The sequence below is a fragment of the Sinohyriopsis cumingii genome, chromosome 3 (assembly GCF_028554795.1).
Source record: "Sinohyriopsis cumingii isolate HCF-2022 chromosome 3, ASM2855479v2, whole genome shotgun sequence".
Lineage (NCBI taxonomy): Eukaryota > Metazoa > Mollusca > Bivalvia > Unionida > Unionidae > Sinohyriopsis > Sinohyriopsis cumingii.
The window spans coordinates 120,643,555-120,670,145 of NC_142963.1; the positions used below are offsets into that span (position 1 = coordinate 120,643,555).

A 26,591-nucleotide genomic window follows, 5' to 3' on the forward strand; every position below is an offset into this window, starting at 1 on the left:
GCAACTGTGGTCACAGAGATATTTGACAATACAAGGAAAAGTAACAGTTGTTAATAACTTATTAGTTTCTAGAGTATTGTACATAGTGTCAGTTCAGCCTCTTCCTGATATGATTGCTGATGAATTGAAGCAATTATTTCTCAGATTTATCTGGTCAGGAAAGTCCCATTTGGTTCACTATTATACAATAATTGGTGATAAGCGAAATGGCGGACTACAGTTAACTGATATAAAGATGAAAATGTATGCATTCAGACTAAAATTTTTAAAAAGATACTTTGATGTGAATTGCCATGCTATGTGGAAAAATACCTTTGATCACTTTTTATCTACTGTCCTGAACATGAGGTTGACCAAAGAGTTGTTTCTCATGTCTTTAAATAAGCAACAATTGAATACCCTACCTATATTTTACAGAGAAATGTTTCATGCATGGGAAAAACTTAGAAATAATATCGATACAAATATTGATGTGAGGAATGTTTTTGAACAACCTCTCTTTTTAAATCCTAATATTACATGTGCTGGTAAAACGTTGTTTTTCGCAGAATTTATAGAAGCAGGAATTGTTCGTGTTCAGGATATTACATATGAATTTGTACCTGGAATACTACCTTATAGAGCTATTCAAGAAATGATATACAAATCAAATTCTGAGATCAAAACAGATAAGATAAAAAAAGACTATAATTGCATAATAGAAAGTATACCATTAGGCTGGAGAAATATTGTTGCAACAGAGTCAAAACCCACTGTAACCAATGGGAGAAATAATATGTTTCTCAGAGTTGATACAAAATTATATGACCTCTGTTTATGTACAACACAACTATTTTACAAGCTTTTATGTACGTTGATTTTTAAAGAACCAGCTTCTGTTTCCTTTTGGAGTAAGATATTTAGTTTGGAAAAGCATAAATACTGGAAATTGATACATCTACCTTTCAAGACCCCAGATTGTATAGATTTGGATTACAGAATAATGCACAATCGAATATTTACAAAAGAGAGACTAAAATACTATGGCAAAATTGATAATGACTTATGTCCAGTGTGCCAGTTGGAAACAGAGGATTTATTTCACATGTTTTTGAAATGTCCTGAATTAAGCTCTTTTAAGAATTATATTGTATATATAGTTGAGATTCTTTTTAAAGAATGTAGAGTTGGTGTTCTCAATAGCACTTCTTTTGAACAAATGCTCATGATAGGATATAACAAAGAAACAAAATCAGTAAATAGTTATTTTTTGAACTACATTCTGAGCATTGCTCGATTGTGCATTTACAAAAGAAGAAACATTATGTCGTTATTAGGGAAACAAATAGACATCGAAAGATTGTTCCAATATTTGACTAGAAAATATATATTATATGCGTATCAACATTACAAAGACAAAAATCAGACTTTGATAACGAAGTATTTTGTAAAAGATAATCCTTTAATGAGAATGGAAGAGGATAAACTGTTTATCACATTGTAGAATCATTGTTTTGTACTATAGCATTACAAAATATAATTTTAGAATCAATGTTCTGTAATATAGCTTAACAAAATACTATTGTAGATTCATTGTTTTGTAATATAGCATAACAAAATACTATTGCAGAACCATTATTTTGTAATATAGCATTACAAACTCCTATGTAAATACTGACTGTATACTTTTAACATATATACTGTACAAAACGTTTTTTAAATAAAAAAAAAAAAAAAAAAAAAGGATTCCTCGCTCTCACCGCGGCGGCCGGGGTTCGATTCCCCGCTTGGGAAACTTTTGTTTTAATCTATATCGTGCAAATATAACATAAAGTTTTATCTTTACAAAGATAAGAAAAATTGTAGAAATTATATCTACGTTTCGACTTTCTGATCAAAAACAGTTTTTCTTAGGGGAAAGAGATTAATCACAATCAAAGTATTTGATTAAACATTACATTTATTCTCGCAAAAATTTAATGAAAACGCCACAGGAAAACATTTTTAATACAGTGCTTCCATTATTCACTCGGCCAAATCGTGTCATATATGAATGATTTTATATACGCTTTCAAATGATTAGATTTTTACGAAGCTCTCTGAACAATTTACAGCGTTTGCCAACGTTTAGGCATATTCAACACTAATTAATTTTATATTTAACGAAAATGAATTCACGATTGATTTTGGTGTATCGAGTTCCTCCTTTCCAATTTAAATGTTCTTGAAGTATCATTGTGATAATATCGATTATTAAATGGATAAAGAATATCGAATCTTGTTAATAGCAATATGACGCGTATAATTAGTATGAATGTGACGTCATAATATTACGCAGGTGCCTAGTATGAATAACGTCTGACACGATGTCTTTGATATGCATCGTACCGCAAATTTGAACAATGTAAAAGCGATGTAATATTGATCAAGTCATGAGTCTCTGCAGGTACAAACAATGAGCTCTTTCGATTTATTAAATATATTACGATATTACGGCACTTTGTACTTGAATCACGAAATAAATTGACGGGGTGGGAGACTTAGCCAACGTGGTCTTTAAATAAAGCGTAACCCTAATAGTATGAAAGTAATGCCACTGAAAATGCTAATGACTACTGCCATTTCCTTTAGTGTCCTCCGCATGATTGTTTGCGGAACGGAAAGAATAAAAACATGTACGTTTCCGTTACGTTTATCCTATGTTCTTTTCTCAGTCATAGGAATTATTCACAGATGTCCCTTATTTATTTTAATTCCCTATTAAATTCAATAAATATTTCTTATAACAGAGGCACATCAGACTGCGAAAGAGCGTACACAGGAGGCAAAGAGCTAGATCTGTATGGCGTCACGTGACATCATTCAACCCAAAAATGTTTAAATCGTTTCTTACTTATAACTTCTTTATAAAACTTTAATTTCAGACTAGCTTTATGGTGGATTATGGTTCACAAATAATTGCTAAAGGTCGAAAATACAAGTATCCAAATAAAAGTATATACCAATAAAAAAGCTCTGTATTTTCAGTTTGAAGACTGTGTATCCTGAATCAATTTTCTTCAAAGGCATCTATTGAGGAAGAAATAGAACCTAAGTGTATTTCCTAAGGCCAAACCTAGGCAACCGACTAGGACTGCAATGGCGGATGTTGAACCATCCACCCTTGAAATACGCGGTCTGCGCTCTACCATACAAGCTACCGCACCTACCTACATTGAATAAATGAAACGTCAATACGTCAAAGCTGATCAATCAATCAATACCCCATTGATGGTAGCTTCAATGCCATCACCTCCCCGATCCATCTCGCTGTGGCAATAGCGTCGGATATCTTTATTTAATTAACAGTGTGCTACGAACGGACGAATATTCACTGTATGATGCAGTCTCCATTGAGGCCCATATGACGATTGAAATAATAGAAAACTGGGCCATGAACGGACCGATATTCTAGAAAAAATCCGCCTTCGAATGTTCCATAAGCGAGAAACAACAAGCTACAGGAAACTGGACATCAGCTCTTGCACAGTGTTGGCCGGAACTTGATATTCAATCGTGGAAAGACAAATGCTATTCTTTACTAGAATCGTCCCATTGCGCATACCAAGTGAAATCAAGTACATAATGAGAACGAAAGTGAAATGTAAGTTACAGAAATTCCAAGAGGATAGTAAGTAAAATATAGTCCAACTTTCATCAGTTTCGGTGTAGTGCACGAGGTGTATATATGTCTCAAAATCAATTAAGTGTCGGCTGGAATCAGATTAGTAACAATATCGCCTCTTTCAGATGTAAGCTGTGATGACCCTGCAACACTGGCGACATATAGTTGTTTTCGGTCGTTTTTATTCTGTTTCTTCTGAATTTTATCTGAATTTGAGACTTCAGCGGTCAAATGATTTGTTTCACCAATTGCAAATATGCTTATTACCAACTTTAATAAATGTTCATAAAGATTACAAATTGTTTCAAAACCTTATGTATGATTTATTCGTGCATTTATATGATGTGTAGTTATCGAGTGAACAATGAAGCATATCAATTAAGTATCCCTGGCTTTTGGCATTGTTCAAATGAAAGATTTGCAACTTTCAATTGTTTTTGTAGTTAGTACCCGATTTTCTTTAATCGAAAAATGCCGCCTTTATTACCAGATTCACAACAAATAACTTGTAAAGGTTCTGGTAATGTATCAGATTATTTTGTACTGGACTATATAAACGAATCACATCCATGTTAAACTCCAAACGGTTAATTAAAGATCACATATCTCTCTCTCTCCATCTCTCTCTCTCTCTCTCTCTCTCTCTCTGTGTTCTTCTGTAAAATAGTATATGTTTTTATGATTTTATTTCCCGTTATCTCCCCAATACCAGTTTTGATCGCAAGAGCAAAACAATGCATAGGATCAAAATTATCTACCCAGTGTTGCCACCAAACCTAATTATGGTCATTTAAGACGCCTCGTCATACTTGATATTCGGGAAGACAATAGAAGCTTTCGAGAAATATATGTTCAATAAAAGACTACTCAAGTAGACTTAAGTGTTGTTCTTAAAAAATATTTCTAACGATTCAAAATATACATGTTTTCTTTCCTTAAATTTTTAGGAAATAATGTCTAAGACAGGGATGGGAAACTACGGCCCGAGCGGCCCGCCAAGGGCTTTCATGAGGCCCGCCAAAGGTTTTCATGCGGCCTAAGAACAAGTCATCATTCGCACTGACTCTGTTTATCTTACCCTGTTCATCAAATAAATGTGCTTCTTTTGTTTATAGTTAGGCGCTGATTGAAATTTGTATTTCAGATGTCTAAAGATACTGTAGATTATACAGCTCAGTGTTTGCGAAATACATTATGTGCATCTTCCATTGCCATGACAACTTGATATCCATGTATCAACAAATCATATCCATAATATCCCAAGTGGTCTAGTGGCTAGGATTCCGCGCTCTCACCGCGGCGGCCGGGGTTCGATTCCCCGCTTGGGAAACTTTTGTTTTAATCTATAGGACTTCCGGTTATGACATCAGAAGGAAAACACGTTTGATGATCGCTCCGTGAATTTTCAAGTTTTTTTTCCTTTAATAGACATTTTTTCTGTTTTAATTTGTTACAGGTACGTTTATAAGATTTGTGTGATCGCATTCATATATAAGTGTGATATATTTTGAGTGTGTGGATAACTTTATCCACCACACAAAATACTATTTTCTGTGACAATGAATACAAAACCTGGTCGTGCTGCACGAGCAGCACAAGGAGCTGACTCACACTCTAATGACACCAGTGGAATAGCTAACAATAAGAATGGCATGTCGAGTAACATCGATAGACAGACAGGAGCTTCTCGTCGTTTTGGGAAAGAATGTACCGTGGTGATTGATGTAAAGGATGTGAAGAAAATAAAGGCAAGTGATATTGTTAGAAGTGTAGAAGAATTAACCGGAGATATGTCGGTCTATGCAGTTGTGCCCAAAGGTGCAAATTTGTATGAGGTCACACTGCCGAGCAAGGAAGTAGCATATAATACCTTGTGTGGAATTGATATTGGAAGTGAACACTTTGATTGTACTCTCTTATATTCAGACACTATTATTGTGTCAATTCTTCATTTACCAGCATACATCACCGATGATGATATAAGTATGAAGCTCGGTGAATACGGAGTAGAACTTCTTTCTCCCATTCAACGCAGATATTATCCTGGGACTAGTGTGGCTGATGGGACTCGTTATGTCAAATGTAAATTTCCACAGCAGGTAAAATCCTTGCCTTACAGTCTGAAATTTCAGACTGTCAATGGTCAGCAATACTTTAGAGTATTACACGACAACCAAGTTAAGGTATGTTCTAGATGTCTAGATCCGGGACATGTTATAAAAGACTGCCCTGATTTTGTATGCTACAAGTGTGGGGAGCAAGGCCATGTAGCAAAAAATTGCACAAGGCAAAGATGTGACAGTTGTGGAAGTTTTCCTCTAATGTGTACATGCAGGATATGCGACAAATGCCACAAAGAGGCGCAAACATGTATATGTTACAGAGAGGCCATTGCAGGGATTCATTCGCAAGTTGATGATGATACTAGGGAAGACATATTGGAGTTACCGAGTGACGAAGATGATAAAGAAGAAATTGAGAATGCAAAACAAGATAACGAGAGTGGAGAAAGTGGGGAAGAAAAAGAAAGAAGTGGAGTTGATATGACCAATGTAGAAATAGAATCTGAGGAGGAAGTAAACAACAATCATACAATTGGAGATGGATCGGGGACAGATTCAGATGATGACAGGAAGATGGCTGCAGACGTTGTTGAAAGATCAAACGAATCACGTACATGTCAAGAAAACGGTACTAATATCGAAAATTTCAAAGTAGTACAAAGGAGAAGGAGAAGGTTTAATCCAGTACCTAACCTGAAAATGAATAGCATGCGACGAACACCTATTAAGAAATGATCAAACACTCAACATTTTTTAATACTTTCAATACACTCATCATAATCATGGCTTTAAATATTGTATCTCTAAATGTAAATGGCTTGCGTAATTTGAATAAACTAAAGTCTGTTTTAGAAATATTTAAAGAGAAAAGAGGCCATATTTTATTATTGCAAGAAACCTTTTGGGATGATGAGTTTGCTGAAAGTATTAGAGAAAATGAGATTTGGAATGGTGACATATTTTATAGTAATGCAGACAATAGGAGGGCAGGTGTTGCTGTTTTAGTAGTGAGAGAATTGAGAAATCAGGTGACACAAGAAATGATTGAAAAGGGTAGGATTTTACATCTTAAAATAGCTATTGATGATAAAGTGATTGATTTAATCAATATTTATGCTCCAAATGTTGTGAAGGAAAGGTTTAACTTTTTCATGAAGCTAAATACATATTTACATAACAGTACTAGTGATAGCACTATCCTGGCTGGTGATTTCAATACAACTTTAGCAGGTATTGATCGACATAACAAAGCCTTACATATTGATGATGTAGCAGTGCGTGAACTTTATAAAATTATTCATGATAGAAATATTACCGATTTATGGCGATCACGAAATCCTAGTACTCGTAGTTTCTCCAGAAAACAAGTTGTACTAGGCGAAATGAAGCAGAGTAGAATAGATTATTTTTTGATTTCCTCAAAATTGCATTCCAATGTGCAAAATATTTATTATGCAGATACATCCTTTAGTGATCATTCTTTTGTATACCTTAAACTAAATACCTGCAAAGTGGAAACAGGGCCCGGATTATGGATACTAAATAACAATGTTCTTTTTGAGGAAAAATATGTACAAAGAGTGAAATCAATTCTTACCGAGGGAAAAACTGACGAAATGTATTTTAGTGAACCACTCATTTGGTGGGATAATGTAAAATACAAAATTAAAAAATTTTCCCAAGTATACTGTACAAGAAGAAATAAGGAAAGATTACAAGAATACTTTACATTGCAAAATAAATTAAAATCATTTTCAGAAAAAGTCGCAAATAAAGAATCATATGACATTAACAAATATGAAGAACTAAAACATCAGTTAAGTGACTATGAAACCGATTTTTGTCGGGGTGCTATATTGAGATCTAAGGCGAAATGGGCAATTGAAAGCGATAGAAATACTAAATACTTTCTAAATCTTGAGAAATATCGACACAACAAAAATGTAATCAATGAATTGATTGATGATGATGGTGTAATTATTTCAAATACAAGCGGAATCTTAGATGAAATACATCAGTTTTATAGTCATTTATATTCTTCGGTAACTGTTGATGATAATTGTACTGATTCACTTTTAAATTTTGTAAACTGTTCTGTATCTGATGAGGATAAAGATATGTGTGATGCCATAATAACAGTTGATGAAATACATACAGATTGACAGTAGAGTGGTATTGTAAATTTTATGATTGTATATATGATATTCTGTTGCACATCTTTCAGAGTGTTAAGAATGACAATATTATGTCGAGATCAATGAGATTTGGCGTTATATCACTTATTTATAAAAATAAGGGGGATAATAGAAGATTGCAAAATTGGCGTCCTATCAGTTTACTTAATGTAGATTATAAAATTTTGGCAAGGATTTTGTCTACACGTTTAAAAATGGTATTACCCAAAATTATTTCTCAAACTCAGACATGTTGTATAGTTGGGAGAGATATTGCTGATACTATAGTCACTGTAAGAGATATTATAGATATGGTTGAGAGAGACAATCTTGAGGGATATATCTTAAAAATTGATCAAGAAAAAGCGTTTGACAGAGTTTGCCACTCATATTTGATTTCTGTTTTACGAAAGTTCGGTTTTGGTGACAATTTTATTCAGTGGATAAAGATATTTTATAATGAAATTAAAAGTAGTGTTAAATGCAATGGTCATCTAACGAAACCCTTTTTAATTAAAAATTCAGTCAGACAAGGTTGTCCTATATCAGCAATGTTATATGTATTAGCAGCAGAACCCTTAGGACTCGCTATCAAAGCAAATCCCACTATCAGAGGTATTCCACTCCCACTGTCTAGTAATACAAGTAAAGTTTTTCAACATGCAGATGATACAACCTTGACATTAGCGGACACACAATCCATTAATCAATCTTTTAATGTACTTGACTTGTATTGTAAAGGATCTGGTGCAAAGGTGAACAAGGAAAAGACAGAACTTCTGTGTATTGGATCTGGTAAACTTACTGATGATTATTGCAAACAATTACAAATTCAAATGTGTGATCAAGTCATCTTAATTTTGGGAGCTTATGTTGGAAAATGTGCAAAGTTATGTGAGCAACTGAACTGGAATGATAGATTGTCTAAAATTAAAAACTTATTGCAACTGTGGTCACAGAGATATTTGACAATACAAGGAAAAGTAACAGTTGTTAATAACTTATTAGTTTCTAGAGTATTGTACATAGTGTCAGTTCAGCCTCTTCCTGATATGATTGCTGATGAATTGAAGCAATTATTTCTCAGATTTATCTGGTCAGGAAAGTCCCATTTGGTTCACTATTATACAATAATTGGTGATAAGCGAAATGGCGGACTACAGTTAACTGATATAAAGATGAAAATGTATGCATTCAGACTAAAATTTTTAAAAAGATACTTTGATGTGAATTGCCATGCTATGTGGAAAAATACCTTTGATCACTTTTTATCTACTGTCCTGAACATGAGGTTGACCAAAGAGTTGTTTCTCATGTCTTTAAATAAGCAACAATTGAATACCCTACCTATATTTTACAGAGAAATGTTTCATGCATGGGAAAAACTTAGAAATAATATCGATACAAATATTGATGTGAGGAATGTTTTTGAACAACCTCTCTTTTTAAATCCTAATATTACATGTGCTGGTAAAACGTTGTTTTTCGCAGAATTTATAGAAGCAGGAATTGTTCGTGTTCAGGATATTACATATGAATTTGTACCTGGAATACTACCTTATAGAGCTATTCAAGAAATGATATACAAATCAAATTCTGAGATCAAAACAGATAAGATAAAAAAAGACTATAATTGCATAATAGAAAGTATACCATTAGGCTGGAGAAATATTGTTGCAACAGAGTCAAAACCCACTGTAACCAATGGGAGAAATAATATGTTTCTCAGAGTTGATACAAAATTATATGACCTCTGTTTATGTACAACACAACTATTTTACAAGCTTTTATGTACGTTGATTTTTAAAGAACCAGCTTCTGTTTCCTTTTGGAGTAAGATATTTAGTTTGGAAAAGCATAAATACTGGAAATTGATACATCTACCTTTCAAGACCCCAGATTGTATAGATTTGGATTACAGAATAATGCACAATCGAATATTTACAAAAGAGAGACTAAAATACTATGGCAAAATTGATAATGACTTATGTCCAGTGTGCCAGTTGGAAACAGAGGATTTATTTCACATGTTTTTGAAATGTCCTGAATTAAGCTCTTTTAAGAATTATATTGTATATATAGTTGAGATTCTTTTTAAAGAATGTAGAGTTGGTGTTCTCAATAGCACTTCTTTTGAACAAATGCTCATGATAGGATATAACAAAGAAACAAAATCAGTAAATAGTTATTTTTTGAACTACATTCTGAGCATTGCTCGATTGTGCATTTACAAAAGAAGAAACATTATGTCGTTATTAGGGAAACAAATAGACATCGAAAGATTGTTCCAATATTTGACTAGAAAATATATATTATATGCGTATCAACATTACAAAGACAAAAATCAGACTTTGATAACGAAGTATTTTGTAAAAGATAATCCTTTAATGAGAATGGAAGAGGATAAACTGTTTATCACATTGTAGAATCATTGTTTTGTACTATAGCATTACAAAATATAATTTTAGAATCAATGTTCTGTAATATAGCTTAACAAAATACTATTGTAGATTCATTGTTTTGTAATATAGCATAACAAAATACTATTGCAGAACCATTATTTTGTAATATAGCATTACAAACTCCTATGTAAATACTGACTGTATACTTTTAACATATATACTGTACAAAACGTTTTTTAAATAAAAAAAAAAAAAAAAAAAAAGGATTCCTCGCTCTCACCGCGGCGGCCGGGGTTCGATTCCCCGCTTGGGAAACTTTTGTTTTAATCTATATCGTGCAAATATAACATAAAGTTTTATCTTTACAAAGATAAGAAAAATTGTAGAAATTATATCTACGTTTCGACTTTCTGATCAAAAACAGTTTTTCTTAGGGGAAAGAGATTAATCACAATCAAAGTATTTGATTAAACATTACATTTATTCTCGCAAAAATTTAATGAAAACGCCACAGGAAAACATTTTTAATACAGTGCTTCCATTATTCACTCGGCCAAATCGTGTCATATATGAATGATTTTATATACGCTTTCAAATGATTAGATTTTTACGAAGCTCTCTGAACAATTTACAGCGTTTGCCAACGTTTAGGCATATTCAACACTAATTAATTTTATATTTAACGAAAATGAATTCACGATTGATTTTGGTGTATCGAGTTCCTCCTTTCCAATTTAAATGTTCTTGAAGTATCATTGTGATAATATCGATTATTAAATGGATAAAGAATATCGAATCTTGTTAATAGCAATATGACGCGTATAATTAGTATGAATGTGACGTCATAATATTACGCAGGTGCCTAGTATGAATAACGTCTGACACGATGTCTTTGATATGCATCGTACCGCAAATTTGAACAATGTAAAAGCGATGTAATATTGATCAAGTCATGAGTCTCTGCAGGTACAAACAATGAGCTCTTTCGATTTATTAAATATATTACGATATTACGGCACTTTGTACTTGAATCACGAAATAAATTGACGGGGTGGGAGACTTAGCCAACGTGGTCTTTAAATAAAGCGTAACCCTAATAGTATGAAAGTAATGCCACTGAAAATGCTAATGACTACTGCCATTTCCTTTAGTGTCCTCCGCATGATTGTTTGCGGAACGGAAAGAATAAAAACATGTACGTTTCCGTTACGTTTATCCTATGTTCTTTTCTCAGTCATAGGAATTATTCACAGATGTCCCTTATTTATTTTAATTCCCTATTAAATTCAATAAATATTTCTTATAACAGAGGCACATCAGACTGCGAAAGAGCGTACACAGGAGGCAAAGAGCTAGATCTGTATGGCGTCACGTGACATCATTCAACCCAAAAATGTTTAAATCGTTTCTTACTTATAACTTCTTTATAAAACTTTAATTTCAGACTAGCTTTATGGTGGATTATGGTTCACAAATAATTGCTAAAGGTCGAAAATACAAGTATCCAAATAAAAGTATATACCAATAAAAAAGCTCTGTATTTTCAGTTTGAAGACTGTGTATCCTGAATCAATTTTCTTCAAAGGCATCTATTGAGGAAGAAATAGAACCTAAGTGTATTTCCTAAGGCCAAACCTAGGCAACCGACTAGGACTGCAATGGCGGATGTTGAACCATCCACCCTTGAAATACGCGGTCTGCGCTCTACCATACAAGCTACCGCACCTACCTACATTGAATAAATGAAACGTCAATACGTCAAAGCTGATCAATCAATCAATACCCCATTGATGGTAGCTTCAATGCCATCACCTCCCCGATCCATCTCGCTGTGGCAATAGCGTCGGATATCTTTATTTAATTAACAGTGTGCTACGAACGGACGAATATTCACTGTATGATGCAGTCTCCATTGAGGCCCATATGACGATTGAAATAATAGAAAACTGGGCCATGAACGGACCGATATTCTAGAAAAAATCCGCCTTCGAATGTTCCACAAGCGAGAAACAACAAGCTACAGGAAACTGGACATCAGCTCTTGCACAGTGTTGGCCGGAACTTGATATTCAATCGTGGAAAGACAAATGCTATTCTTTACTAGAATCGTCCCATTGCGCATACCAAGTGAAATCAAGTACATAATGAGAACGAAAGTGAAATGTAAGTTACAGAAATTCCAAGAGGATAGTAAGTAAAATATAGTCCAACTTTCATCAGTTTCGGTGTAGTGCACGAGGTGTATATATGTCTCAAAATCAATTAAGTGTCGGCTGGAATCAGATTAGTAACAATATCGCCTCTTTCAGATGTAAGCTGTGATGACCCTGCAACACTGGCGACATATAGTTGTTTTCGGTCGTTTTTATTCTGTTTCTTCTGAATTTTATCTGAATTTGAGACTTCAGCGGTCAAATGATTTGTTTCACCAATTGCAAATATGCTTATTACCAACTTTAATAAATGTTCATAAAGATTACAAATTGTTTCAAAACCTTATGTATGATTTATTCGTGCATTTATATGATGTGTAGTTATCGAGTGAACAATGAAGCATATCAATTAAGTATCCCTGGCTTTTGGCATTGTTCAAATGAAAGATTTGCAACTTTCAATTGTTTTTGTAGTTAGTACCCGATTTTCTTTAATCGAAAAATGCCGCCTTTATTACCAGATTCACAACAAATAACTTGTAAAGGTTCTGGTAATGTATCAGATTATTTTGTACTGGACTATATAAACGAATCACATCCATGTTAAACTCCAAACGGTTAATTAAAGATCACATATCTCTCTCTCTCCATCTCTCTCTCTCTCTCTCTCTCTCTCTCTCTCTGTGTTCTTCTGTAAAATAGTATATGTTTTTATGATTTTATTTCCCGTTATCTCCCCAATACCAGTTTTGATCGCAAGAGCAAAACAATGCATAGGATCAAAATTATCTACCCAGTGTTGCCACCAAACCTAATTATGGTCATTTAAGACGCCTCGTCATACTTGATATTCGGGAAGACAATAGAAGCTTTCGAGAAATATATGTTCAATAAAAGACTACTCAAGTAGACTTAAGTGTTGTTCTTAAAAAATATTTCTAACGATTCAAAATATACATGTTTTCTTTCCTTAAATTTTTAGGAAATAATGTCTAAGACAGGGATGGGAAACTACGGCCCGAGCGGCCCGCCAAGGGCTTTCATGAGGCCCGCCAAAGGTTTTCATGCGGCCTAAGAACAAGTCATCATTCGCACTGACTCTGTTTATCTTACCCTGTTCATCAAATAAATGTGCTTCTTTCGTTTATAGTTAGGCGCTGATTGAAATTTGTATTTCAGATGTCTAAAGATACTGTAGATTATACAGCTCAGTGTTTGCGAAATACATTATGTGCATCTTCCATTGCCATGACAACTTGATATCCATGTATCAACAAATCATATCCATAATATCCCAAGTGGTCTAGTGGCTAGGATTCCGCGCTCTCACCGCGGCGGCCGGGGTTCGATTCCCCGCTTGGGAAACTTTTGTTTTAATCTATAGGACTTCCGGTTATGACATCAGAAGGAAAACACGTTTGATGATCGCTCCGTGAATTTTCAAGTTTTTTTTCCTTTAATAGACATTTTTTCTGTTTTAATTTGTTACAGGTACGTTTATAAGATTTGTGTGATCGCATTCATATATAAGTGTGATATATTTTGAGTGTGTGGATAACTTTATCCACCACACAAAATACTATTTTCTGTGACAATGAATACAAAACCTGGTCGTGCTGCACGAGCAGCACAAGGAGCTGACTCACACTCTAATGACACCAGTGGAATAGCTAACAATAAGAATGGCATGTCGAGTAACATCGATAGACAGACAGGAGCTTCTCGTCGTTTTGGGAAAGAATGTACCGTGGTGATTGATGTAAAGGATGTGAAGAAAATAAAGGCAAGTGATATTGTTAGAAGTGTAGAAGAATTAACCGGAGATATGTCGGTCTATGCAGTTGTGCCCAAAGGTGCAAATTTGTATGAGGTCACACTGCCGAGCAAGGAAGTAGCATATAATACCTTGTGTGGAATTGATATTGGAAGTGAACACTTTGATTGTACTCTCTTATATTCAGACACTATTATTGTGTCAATTCTTCATTTACCAGCATACATCACCGATGATGATATAAGTATGAAGCTCGGTGAATACGGAGTAGAACTTCTTTCTCCCATTCAACGCAGATATTATCCTGGGACTAGTGTGGCTGATGGGACTCGTTATGTCAAATGTAAATTTCCACAGCAGGTAAAATCCTTGCCTTACAGTCTGAAATTTCAGACTGTCAATGGTCAGCAATACTTTAGAGTATTACACGACAACCAAGTTAAGGTATGTTCTAGATGTCTAGATCCGGGACATGTTATAAAAGACTGCCCTGATTTTGTATGCTACAAGTGTGGGGAGCAAGGCCATGTAGCAAAAAATTGCACAAGGCAAAGATGTGACAGTTGTGGAAGTTTTCCTCTAATGTGTACATGCAGGATATGCGACAAATGCCACAAAGAGGCGCAAACATGTATATGTTACAGAGAGGCCATTGCAGGGATTCATTCGCAAGTTGATGATGATACTAGGGAAGACATATTGGAGTTACCGAGTGACGAAGATGATAAAGAAGAAATTGAGAATGCAAAACAAGATAACGAGAGTGGAGAAAGTGGGGAAGAAAAAGAAAGAAGTGGAGTTGATATGACCAATGTAGAAATAGAATCTGAGGAGGAAGTAAACAACAATCATACAATTGGAGATGGATCGGGGACAGATTCAGATGATGACAGGAAGATGGCTGCAGACGTTGTTGAAAGATCAAACGAATCACGTACATGTCAAGAAAACGGTACTAATATCGAAAATTTCAAAGTAGTACAAAGGAGAAGGAGAAGGTTTAATCCAGTACCTAACCTGAAAATGAATAGCATGCGACGAACACCTATTAAGAAATGATCAAACACTCAACATTTTTTAATACTTTCAATACACTCATCATAATCATGGCTTTAAATATTGTATCTCTAAATGTAAATGGCTTGCGTAATTTGAATAAACTAAAGTCTGTTTTAGAAATATTTAAAGAGAAAAGAGGCCATATTTTATTATTGCAAGAAACCTTTTGGGATGATGAGTTTGCTGAAAGTATTAGAGAAAATGAGATTTGGAATGGTGACATATTTTATAGTAATGCAGACAATAGGAGGGCAGGTGTTGCTGTTTTAGTAGTGAGAGAATTGAGAAATCAGGTGACACAAGAAATGATTGAAAAGGGTAGGATTTTACATCTTAAAATAGCTATTGATGATAAAGTGATTGATTTAATCAATATTTATGCTCCAAATGTTGTGAAGGAAAGGTTTAACTTTTTCATGAAGCTAAATACATATTTACATAACAGTACTAGTGATAGCACTATCCTGGCTGGTGATTTCAATACAACTTTAGCAGGTATTGATCGACATAACAAAGCCTTACATATTGATGATGTAGCAGTGCGTGAACTTTATAAAATTATTCATGATAGAAATATTACCGATTTATGGCGATCACGAAATCCTAGTACTCGTAGTTTCTCCAGAAAACAAGTTGTACTAGGCGAAATGAAGCAGAGTAGAATAGATTATTTTTTGATTTCCTCAAAATTGCATTCCAATGTGCAAAATATTTATTATGCAGATACATCCTTTAGTGATCATTCTTTTGTATACCTTAAACTAAATACCTGCAAAGTGGAAACAGGGCCCGGATTATGGATACTAAATAACAATGTTCTTTTTGAGGAAAAATATGTACAAAGAGTGAAATCAATTCTTACCGAGGGAAAAACTGACGAAATGTATTTTAGTGAACCACTCATTTGGTGGGATAATGTAAAATACAAAATTAAAAAATTTTCCCAAGTATACTGTACAAGAAGAAATAAGGAAAGATTACAAGAATACTTTACATTGCAAAATAAATTAAAATCATTTTCAGAAAAAGTCGCAAATAAAGAATCATATGACATTAACAAATATGAAGAACTAAAACATCAGTTAAGTGACTATGAAACCGATTTTTGTCGGGGTGCTATATTGAGATCTAAGGCGAAATGGGCAATTGAAAGCGATAGAAATACTAAATACTTTCTAAATCTTGAGAAATATCGACACAACAAAAATGTAATCAATGAATTGATTGATGATGATGGTGTAATTATTTCAAATACAAGCGGAATCTTAGATGAAATACATCAGTTTTATAGTCATTTATATTCTTCGGTAACTGTTGATGATAATTGTACTGATTCACTTTTAAATTTTGTAAACTGTTCTGTATCTGATGAGGATAAAGATATGTGTGATGCCATAATAACAGTTGATGAAATACATACAGATTGACAGTAGAGTGGTATTGTAAATTTTATGATTGTATATATGATATTCTGTTGCACATCTTTCAGAGTGTTAAGAATGACAATATTATGTCGAGATCAATGAGATTTGGCGTTATATCACTTATTTATAAAAATAAGGGGGATAATAGAAGATTGCAAAATTGGCGTCCTATCAGTTTACTTAATGTAGATTATAAAATTTTGACAAGGATTTTGTCTACACGTTTAAAAATGGTATTACCCAAAATTATTTCTCAAACTCAGACATGTTGTATAGTTGGGAGAGATATTGCTGATACTATAGTCACTGTAAGAGATATTATAGATATGGTTGAGAGAGACAATCTTGAGGGATATATCTTAAAAATTGATCAAGAAAAAGCGTTTGACAGAGTTTGCCACTCATATTTGATTTCTGTTTTACGAAAGTTCGGTTTTGGTGACAATTTTATTCAGTGGATAAAGATATTTTATAATGAAATTAAAAGTAGTGTTAAATGCAATGGTCATCTAACGAAACCCTTTTTAATTAAAAATTCAGTCAGACAAGGTTGTCCTATATCAGCAATGTTATATGTATTAGCAGCAGAACCCTTAGGACTCGCTATCAAAGCAAATCCCACTATCAAAGGTATTCCACTCCCACTGTCTAGTAATACAAGTAAAGTTTTTCAACATGCAGATGATACAACCTTGACATTAGCGGACACACAATCCATTAATCAATCTTTTAATGTACTTGACTTGTATTGTAAAGGATCTGGTGCAAAGGTGAACAAGGAAAAGACAGAACTTCTGTGTATTGGATCTGGTAAACTTACTGATGATTATTGCAAACAATTACAAATTCAAATGTGTGATCAAGTCATCTTAATTTTGGGAGCTTATGTTGGAAAATGTGCAAAGTTATGTGAGCAACTGAACTGGAATGATAGATTGTCTAAAATTAAAAACTTATTGCAACTGTGGTCACAGAGATATTTGACAATACAAGGAAAAGTAACAGTTGTTAATAACTTATTAGTTTCTAGAGTATTGTACATAGTGTCAGTTCAGCCTCTTCCTGATATGATTGCTGATGAATTGAAGCAATTATTTCTCAGATTTATCTGGTCAGGAAAGTCCCATTTGGTTCACTATTATACAATAATTGGTGATAAGCGAAATGGCGGACTACAGTTAACTGATATAAAGATGAAAATGTATGCATTCAGACTAAAATTTTTAAAAAGATACTTTGATGTGAATTGCCATGCTATGTGGAAAAATACCTTTGATCACTTTTTATCTACTGTCCTGAACATGAGGTTGACCAAAGAGTTGTTTCTCATGTCTTTAAATAAGCAACAATTGAATACCCTACCTATATTTTACAGAGAAATGTTTCATGCATGGGAAAAACTTAGAAATAATATCGATACAAATATTGATGTGAGGAATGTTTTTGAACAACCTCTCTTTTTAAATCCTAATATTACATGTGCTGGTAAAACGTTGTTTTTCGCAGAATTTATAGAAGCAGGAATTGTTCGTGTTCAGGATATTACATATGAATTTGTACCTGGAATACTACCTTATAGAGCTATTCAAGAAATGATATACAAATCAAATTCTGAGATCAAAACAGATAAGATAAAAAAAGACTATAATTGCATAATAGAAAGTATACCATTAGGCTGGAGAAATATTGTTGCAACAGAGTCAAAACCCACTGTAACCAATGGGAGAAATAATATGTTTCTCAGAGTTGATACAAAATTATATGACCTCTGTTTATGTACAACACAACTATTTTACAAGCTTTAATGTACGTTGATTTTTAAAGAACCAGCTTCTGTTTCCTTTTGGAGTAAGATATTTAGTTTGGAAAAGCATAAATACTGGAAATTGATACATCTACCTTTCAAGACCCCAGATTGTATAGATTTGGATTACAGAATAATGCACAATCGAATATTTACAAAAGAGAGACTAAAATACTATGGCAAAATTGATAATGACTTATGTCCAGTGTGCCAGTTGGAAACAGAGGATTTATTTCACATGTTTTTGAAATGTCCTGAATTAAGCTCTTTTAAGAATTATATTGTATATATAGTTGAGATTCTTTTTAAAGAATGTAGAGTTGGTGTTCTCAATAGCACTTCTTTTGAACAAATGCTCATGATAGGATATAACAAAGAAACAAAATCAGTAAATAGTTATTTTTTGAACTACATTCTGAGCATTGCTCGATTGTGCATTTACAAAAGAAGAAACATTATGTCGTTATTAGGGAAACAAATAGACATCGAAAGATTGTTCCAATATTTGACTAGAAAATATATATTATATGCGTATCAACATTACAAAGACAAAAATCAGACTTTGATAACGAAGTATTTTGTAAAAGATAATCCTTTAATGAGAATGGAAGAGGATAAACTGTTTATCACATTGTAGAATCATTGTTTTGTACTATAGCATTACAAAATATAATTTTAGAATCAATGTTCTGTAATATAGCTTAACAAAATACTATTGTAGAATCATTGTTTTGTAATATAGCATAACAAAATACTATTGTAGAACCATTATTTTGTAATATAGCATTACAAACTCCTATGTAAATACTGACTGTATACTTTTAACATATATACTGTACAAAACGTTTTTTAAATAAAGAAAGAAAAAAAAAAAAAGGATTCCTCGCTCTCACCGAGGCGGCCGGGGTTCGATTCCCCGCTTGGGAAACTTTTGTTTTAATCTATATCGTGCAAATATAACATAAAGTTTTATCTTTACAAAGATAAGAAAAATTGTAGAAATTATATCTACGTTTCGACTTTCTGATCAAAAACAGTTTTTCTTAGGGGAAAGAGATTAATCACAATCAAAGTATTTGATTAAACATTACATTTATTCTCGCAAAAATTTAATGAAAACACCACAGGAAAACATTTTTAATACAGTGCTTCCATTATTCACTCGGCCAAATCGTGTCATATATGAATGATTTTATATACGCTTTCAAATGATTCGATTTTTACGAAGCTCTCTGAACAATTTACAGCGTTTGCCAACGTTTAGGCATATTTAACACTAATTAATTTTATATTTAACGAAAATGAATTACGATTGATTTTGGTGTATCGAGTTCCTCCTTTCCAATTTAAATGTTCTTGAAGTATCATTGTGATAATATCGATTATTAAATGGATACAGAATATCGAATCTTGTTAATAGCAATATGACGCGTATAATTAGTATGAATGTGACGTCATAATATTACGCAGGTGCCTAGTATGAATAACGTCTGACACGATGTCTTTGATATGTATCGTACCGCAAATTTGAACAATGTAAAAGCGATGTAATATTGATCAAGTCATGAGTCTCTGCAGGGACAAACAATGAGCTCTTTCGATTTATTAAATATATTACGATATTACAGCACTTTGTACTTGAATCACGAAATAAATTGACGGGGTGGGAGACTTAGCCAACGTGGTCTTTAAATAAAGCGTAACCCTAATAGTATGAAAGTAATGCCACTGGAAATGCTAATGACTACTGCCATTTCCTTTAGTGTCCTCCGCATGATTGTTTGCGGAACGGAAAGAATAAAAACATGTACGTTTCCGTTACGTTTATCCTATGTTCTTTTCTCAGTCATAGGAATTATTCACAGATGTCCCTTATTTATTTTAATTCCCTGTTAAATTCAATAAATATTTCTTATGACAGAGGCACATCAGACTGCGAAAGAGCGTACACAAGAGGCAAAGAGCTAGATCTGTGTGGCGTCACGTGACATCATTCAACCCAAAAATTTTTAAATCGTTTCTTACTTATAACTTCTTTATAAAACTTTAATTTCAGACTAGCTTTATGGTGGATTATGGTTCACAAATAATTGCTAAAGGTCGAAAATACAAGTATCCAAATAAAAGTATATACCAATAAAAAAGCTCTGTATTTTCAGTTTGAAGACTGTGTATCCTGAATCAATTTTCTTCAAAGGCATCTATTGAGGAAGAAATAGAACCTAAGTGTATTTCCTAAGGCCAAACCTAGGCAACCGACTAGGACTGCAATGGCGGATGTTGAACCATCGACCCTTGAAATACGCGGTCTGCGCTCTACCATACAAGCTACCGCACCTACCTACATTGAATAAATGAAACGTCAATACGTCAAAGCTGATCAATCAATCAATACCCCATTTATGGTAGCTTCAATGCCATCACCTCCCCGATCCATCTCGCTGTGGCAATAGCGTCGGATATCTTTATTTAATTAACAGTGTGCTACGAACGGACGAATATTCACTGTATGATGCAGTCTCCATTGAGGCCCATATGACGATTGAAATAATAGAAAACTGGGCCATGAACGGACCGATATTCTAGAAAAAATCCGCCTTCGAATGTTCCACAAGCGAGAAACAACAAGCTACAGGAAACTGGACATCAGCTCTTGCACAGTGTTGGCCGGAACTTGATATTCAATCGTGGAAAGACAAATGCTATTCTTTACTAGAATCGTCCCATTGCGCATACCAAGTGAAATCAAGTACATAATGAGAATGAAAGTGAAATGTAAGTTACAGAAATTCCAAGAGGATAGTAAGTAAAATATAGTCCAACTTTCATCAGTTTCGGTGTAGTGCACGAGGTGTATATATGTCTCAAAATCAATTAAGTGTCGGCTGGAATCAGATTAGTAACAATATCGCCTCTTTCAGATGTAAGCTGTGATGACCCTGCAACACTGGCGACATATAGTTGTTTTCGGTCGTTTTTATTCTGTTTCTTCTGAATTTTATCTGAATTTGAGACTTCAGCGGTCAAATGATTTGTTTCACCAATTGCAAATATGCTTATTACCAACTTTAATAAATGTTCATAAAGATTACAAATTGTTTCAAAACCTTATGTATGATTTATTCGTGCATTTATATGATGTGTAGTTATCGAGTGAACAATGAAGCATATCAATTAAGTATCCCTGGCTTTTGGCATTGTTCAAATGAAAGATTTGCAACTTTCAATTGTTTTTGTAGTTAGTACCAGTTTTTCTTTAATCGAAAAATGCCGCCTTTATTACCAGATTCACAACAAATAACTTGTAAAGGTTCTGGTAATGTATCAGATTATTTTGTACTGGACTATATAAACGAATCACATCCATGTTAAACTCCAAACGGTTAATTAAAGATCACATATCTCTCTCTCTCCATCTCTCTCTCTCTCTCTCTCTCTCTCTCTCTCTGTGTTCTTCTGTAAAATAGTATATGTTTTTATGATTTTATTTCCCGTTATCTCCCCAATACCAGTTTTGATCGCAAGAGCAAAACAATGCATAGGATCAAAATTATCTACCCAGTGTAGCCACCAAACCTAATTATGGTCATTTAAGACGCCTCGACATACTTGATATTCGGGAAGACAATAGAAGCTTTCGAGAAATATATGTTCAATAAAAGACTACTCAAGTAGACTTAAGTGTTGTTCTTAAAAAATATTTCTAACGATTCAAAATATACATGTTTTCTTTCCTTAAATTTTTAGGAAATAATGTCTAAGACAGGGATGGGAAACTACGGCCCGAGCGGCCCGCCAAGGGCTTTCATGAGGCCCGCCAAAGGTTTTCATGCGGCCTAAGAACAAGTCATCATTCGCACTGACTCTGTTTATCTTACCCTGTTCATCAAATAAATGTGCTTCTTTTGTTTATAGTTAGGCGCTGATTGAAATTTGTATTTCAGATGTCTAAAGATACTGTAGATTATACAGCTCAGTGTTTGCGAAATACATTATGTGCATCTTCCATTGCCATGACAACTTGATATCCATGTATCAACAAATCATATCCATAATATCCCAAGTGGTCTAGTGGCTAGGATTCCGCGCTCTCACCGCGGCGGCCGGGGTTCGATTCCCCGCTTGGGAAACTTTTGTTTTAATCTATAGGACTTCCGGTTATGACATCAGAAGGAAAACACGTTTGATGATCGCTCCGTGAATTTTCAAGTTTTTTTTCCTTTAATAGACATTTTTTCTGTTTTAATTTGTTACAGGTACGTTTATAAGATTTGTGTGATCGCATTCATATATAAGTGTGATATATTTTGAGTGTGTGGATAACTTTATCCACCACACAAAATACTATTTTCTGTGACAATGAATACAAAACCTGGTCGTGCTGCACGAGCAGCACAAGGAGCTGACTCACACTCTAATGACACCAGTGGAATAGCTAACAATAAGAATGGCATGTCGAGTAACATCGATAGACAGACAGGAGCTTCTCGTCGTTTTGGGAAAGAATGTACCGTGGTGATTGATGTAAAGGATGTGAAGAAAATAAAGGCAAGTGATATTGTTAGAAGTGTAGAAGAATTAACCGGAGATATGTCGGTCTATGCAGTTGTGCCCAAAGGTGCAAATTTGTATGAGGTCACACTGCCGAGCAAGGAAGTAGCATATAATACCTTGTGTGGAATTGATATTGGAAGTGAACACTTTGATTGTACTCTCTTATATTCAGACACTATTATTGTGTCAATTCTTCATTTACCAGCATACATCACCGATGATGATATAAGTATGAAGCTCGGTGAATACGGAGTAGAACTTCTTTCTCCCATTCAACGCAGATATTATCCTGGGACTAGTGTGGCTGATGGGACTCGTTATGTCAAATGTAAATTTCCACAGCAGGTAAAATCCTTGCCTTACAGTCTGAAATTTCAGACTGTCAATGGTCAGCAATACTTTAGAGTATTACACGACAACCAAGTTAAGGTATGTTCTAGATGTCTAGATCCGGGACATGTTATAAAAGACTGCCCTGATTTTGTATGCTACAAGTGTGGGGAGCAAGGCCATGTAGCAAAAAATTGCACAAGGCAAAGATGTGACAGTTGTGTAAGTTTTCCTCTAATGTGTACATGCAGGATATGCGACAAATGCCACAAAGAGGCGCAAACATGTATATGTTACAGAGAGGCCATTGCAGGGATTCATTCGCAAGTTGATGATGATACTAGGGAAGACATATTGGAGTTACCGAGTGACGAAGATGATAAAGAAGAAATTGAGAATGCAAAACAAGATAACGAGAGTGGAGAAAGTGGGGAAGAAAAAGAAAGAAGTGGAGTTGATATGACCAATGTAGAAATAGAATCTGAGGAGGAAGTAAACAACAATCATACAATTGGAGATGGATCGGGGACAGATTCAGATGATGACAGGAAGATGGCTGCAGACGTTGTTGAAAGATCAAACGAATCACGTACATGTCAAGAAAACGGTACTAATATCGAAAATTTCAAAGTAGTACAAAGGAGAAGGAGAAGGTTTAATCCAGTACCTAACCTGAAAATGAATAGCATGCGACGAACACCTATTAAGAAATGATCAAACACTCAACATTTTTTAATACTTTCAATACACTCATCATAATCATGGCTTTAAATATTGTATCTCTAAATGTAAATGGCTTGCGTAATTTGAATAAACTAAAGTCTGTTTTAGAAATATTTAAAGAGAAAAGAGGCCATATTTTATTATTGCAAGAAACCTTTTGGGATGATGAGTTTGCTGAAAGTATTAGAGAAAATGAGATTTGGAATGGTGACATATTTTATAGTAATGCAGACAATAGGAGGGCAGGTGTTGCTGTTTTAGTAGTGAGAGAATTGAGAAATCAGGTGACACAAGAAATGATTGAAAAGGGTAGGATTTTACATCTTAAAATAGCTATTGATGATAAAGTGATTGATTTAATCAATATTTATGCTCCAAATGTTGTGAAGGAAAGGTTTAACTTTTTCATGAAGCTAAATACATATTTACATAACAGTACTAGTGATAGCACTATCCTGGCTGGTGATTTCAATACAACTTTAGCAGGTATTGATCGACATAACAAAGCCTTACATATTGATGATGTAGCAGTGCGTGAACTTTATAAAATTATTCATGATAGAAATATTACCGATTTATGGCGATCACGAAATCCTAGTACTCGTAGTTTCTCCAGAAAACAAGTTGTACTAGGCGAAATGAAGCAGAGTAGAATAGATTATTTTTTGATTTCCTCAAAATTGCATTCCAATGTGCAAAATATTTATTATGCAGATACATCCTTTAGTGATCATTCTTTTGTATACCTTAAACTAAATACCTGCAAAGTGGAAACAGGGCCCGGATTATGGATACTAAATAACAATGTTCTTTTTGAGGAAAAATATGTACAAAGAGTGAAATCAATTCTTACCGAGGGAAAAACTGACGAAATGTATTTTAGTGAACCACTCATTTGGTGGGATAATGTAAAATACAAAATTAAAAAATTTTCCCAAGTATACTGTACAAGAAGAAATAAAGAAAGATTACAAGAATACTTTACATTGCAAAATAAATTAAAATCATTTTCAGAAAAAGTCGCAAATAAAGAATCATATGACATTAACAAATATGAAGAACTAAAACATCAGTTAAGTGACTATGAAACCGATTTTTGTCGGGGTGCTATATTGAGATCTAAGGCGAAATGGGCAATTGAAAGCGATAGAAATACTAAATACTTTCTAAATCTTGAGAAATATCGACACAACAAAAATGTAATCAATGAATTGATTGATGATGATGGTGTAATTATTTCAAATACAAGCGGAATCTTAGATGAAATACATCAGTTTTATAGTCATTTATATTCTTCGGTAACTGTTGATGATAATTGTACTGATTCACTTTTAAATTTTGTAAACTGTTCTGTATCTGATGAGGATAAAGATATGTGTGATGCCATAATAACAGTTGATGAAATACATACAGATTGACAGTAGAGTGGTATTGTAAATTTTATGATTGTATATATGATATTCTGTTGCACATCTTTCAGAGTGTTAAGAATGACAATATTATGTCGAGATCAATGAGATTTGGCGTTATATCACTTATTTATAAAAATAAGGGGGATAATAGAAGATTGCAAAATTGGCGTCCTATCAGTTTACTTAATGTAGATTATAAAATTTTGACAAGGATTTTGTCTACACGTTTAAAAATGGTATTACCCAAAATTATTTCTCAAACTCAGACATGTTGTATAGTTGGGAGAGATTTTGCTGATACTATAGTCACTGTAAGAGATATTATAGATATGGTTGAGAGAGACAATCTTGAGGGATATATCTTAAAAATTGATCAAGAAAAAGCGTTTGACAGAGTTTGCCACTCATATTTGATTTCTGTTTTACGAAAGTTCGGTTTTGGTGACAATTTTATTCAGTGGATAAAGATATTTTATAATGAAATTAAAAGTAGTGTTAAATGCAATGGTCATCTAACGAAACCCTTTTTAATTAAAAATTCAGTCAGACAAGGTTGTCCTATATCAGCAATGTTATATGTATTAGCAGCAGAACCCTTAGGACTCGCTATCAAAGCAAATCCCACTATCAAAGGTATTCCACTCCCACTGTCTAGTAATACAAGTAAAGTTTTTCAACATGCAGATGATACAACCTTGACATTAGCGGACACACAATCCATTAATCAATCTTTTAATGTACTTGACTTGTATTGTAAAGGATCTGGTGCAAAGGTGAACAAGGAAAAGACAGAGCTTCTGTGTATTGGATCTGGTAAACTTACTGATGATTATTGCAAACAATTACAAATTCAAATGTGTGATCAAGTCATCTTAATTTTGGGAGCTTATGTTGGAAAATGTGCAAAGTTATGTGAGCAACTGAACTGGAATGATAGATTGTCTAAAATTAAAAACTTATTGCAACTGTGGTCACAGAGATATTTGACAATACAAGGAAAAGTAACAGTTGTTAATAACTTATTAGTTTCTAGAGTATTGTACATAGTGTCAGTTCAGCCTCTTCCTGATATGATT

General features: G+C 33.8%; 3 non-coding genes across 3 annotated transcripts; all 3 read left to right on the forward strand.

The window, feature by feature from the left end:
* Nucleotides 1-4,900: 4,900 nt before the first annotated feature.
* Nucleotides 4,901-4,972, forward strand: Trnae-cuc (transfer RNA glutamic acid (anticodon CUC)). Its single transcript has one exon. It is a non-coding gene; the product is annotated as a tRNA-Glu (tRNA).
* An 8,755-nt stretch (nucleotides 4,973-13,727) lies between these two features.
* On the forward strand, nucleotides 13,728-13,799 carry Trnae-cuc (transfer RNA glutamic acid (anticodon CUC)). Its single transcript has one exon. It is a non-coding gene; the product is annotated as a tRNA-Glu (tRNA).
* Nucleotides 13,800-22,553: 8,754 nt separating this feature from the next.
* Trnae-cuc (transfer RNA glutamic acid (anticodon CUC)) lies at nucleotides 22,554-22,625 on the forward strand. The gene has a single exon. It is a non-coding gene; the product is annotated as a tRNA-Glu (tRNA).
* Nucleotides 22,626-26,591: the final 3,966 nt, after the last annotated feature.